This window comes from Trichechus manatus, unplaced genomic scaffold (assembly GCF_000243295.1).
Source record: "Trichechus manatus latirostris isolate Lorelei unplaced genomic scaffold, TriManLat1.0 scaffold00010, whole genome shotgun sequence".
Taxonomy (NCBI): Eukaryota; Metazoa; Chordata; class Mammalia; order Sirenia; family Trichechidae; genus Trichechus; species Trichechus manatus.
The window spans coordinates 17,504,915-17,507,069 of NW_004443946.1; positions in this window are offsets into that span (position 1 = coordinate 17,504,915).

A 2,155-nucleotide genomic window follows, 5' to 3' on the forward strand; every position below is an offset into this window, starting at 1 on the left:
CTTTGGACTAATCTTTTTCTTGTATCCTGTTCTCTTCATTCTCCCTTGCTCCCAAAGGGGTGAGACCAGTGGAGTATCATAGATGGCTGCTAATAGGCTTGTAAGACCCCAGACGTTACTCACCAAGGTAGAATGTAGAACACTGTCTTTAAAAAATGTGTTATGCCAATTGAGCTAGATGTTCCCTGAGACCATGGTCCCCACATGAAGGCTGTAGTCTTTCATCTTCATCAGTAAGTGCTTCAAGTCCTCTTCACTTTCAGCGAGCAAGGTTGTGTCATCTGCATATCACAGGTTGTTAATAAGTCTTCCTCCAGTCCTGATGCTGCATTCTTCATATAGCCCAGCTTCTCAGATTATTTGCTTAGCATATAGATTGAATAAGTATAGTGAAAGGATACAACCCTGACACACACCTTTCCTGACTTTAAACTATGCAGTATCTCCTTGTTCTGTATGAACGACTGCCTCTTGGTCTATGTACAGGTTCTTCATGAGTACAATTAAGTGTTCTGGAATTCCCATTCTTCGCAATGTTACCCATAATTTGTTATGATCCACACAGCTGAATGCCTTTGCAGAGTCAATAAAACACAGGTAAACATCTTTCTGGTATTCCCTGCTTTCAGCCAAGATTCATGTGATACCAGCAATGAATACTGGAACTTTGGTAACCTCAGCAAGGCCTTTTCTTGCTGGAGCAAGTTTTTATAACATATTAACAAAGGTGAATTATTATTTTTGTTTGGAATTTTTCCCTCTGACCTTACACCTATCCCATTCTTCCCAAATCATTATCTTTATTTTTAATTTTTAAACATAGTAGCATGTACTTGTCTCTGTTGCATTTCTGTCAAGGTCCTTTTTGGATTCGTTGTCTCTTTGTAGAGTATTAACTATCCAACTTAACATAATTTATCAAACTAGTATAGCATTATATCAGTTAAGATTAAGTTCAGTGGCATGCAATAGAAAAACCTAGATGATAGTGGCTTAAATAAAATAGAAGCTTCTTTCTTTTTCACATAAAAAAATTTTGGAGGTGAGCTTCAGGATTGGCACGGTGGCTTTACAAAGTTGTCAGAGACCCAGTCCCTTCCTACTCATCATTATGCCATCCCCAGGGTATGGCCATCCTCCTCATGGTCCAAAATGCCTAAAAGGGCTCCAGTTATTACATTATGTCCCATGCAACAGGATGGAGAGACAGGATAAGAAGGGTATATTTCCTTCCTTTTAATTACTTCTTTTTTAAGAGAAGCACCATACATTTCTGATTTTAGATCTCAGCAGCCAGAATTTTGTCACTTGACCACACCTGCTATAAGTGAAAGTCGGAAATGTAAGATTTTAGCTGCGTTGTAGTGAAACCAAAACCAAACCTGTTGCCGTTGAGTTGATTCTGACTCATAGCAACCCTACAGGACAGAGTAGAACTGCCCCATACGGTTTCCAAGGAGCGGCTGGTGGATTTGAACTGCCAACCTTTTGGTTAGCAGCTGTAGCTCTTAACCACTGCGCCATGAGTTGCAATAGGATCATCCCAAAATTGTGGGTTTGTTATTATGGAAGAATGGGAAAATAGATATACGGAGGTAACTTACATATAGTGGACATTTGAGAAAAATTTGTTGATTCGTTTTTATAAACTCGATCACATTCTTAGTGGTGTCACCCAACTCATTAATAAAGACAATGAATCTAATGATTTTCCCTTTTTAACTTGATGCTAACATAATACAGCATATTATTCCATTAACTGTATGTAAAATAAACCCACCTGGAACTAGCTTAGTGTTTTAGTTATCTAGTGCTGCTGTAACAGAAATACCACAAGTGGATGGCTTTAGCAAAAAGAAATTTAATCTCTTACAGTCTAGAAGGTTAGAAGTCTGAATTCAGGGTGCCAGCTCAGGGGAAGGCTTTCTTTCTCTTTTGGCTCTGAGGGAAGGTCCTTGTCATCAACCTTCCCTGGCTGAGGAGCTTCTCAGCGCAGGGACCCCGAGTCCAAAGTATGTGCTATTATCCTGGCTCTTGTTTCTTGGTGGTATGAGATCCCCTGGAGCTGGCACCCTGAATTTGGACTTCTAGCCTACTAGACTGTGAGAGAATAAATTTCTCTTTGTTAAAGCCATCCACTTGTGGTATTTCTGTT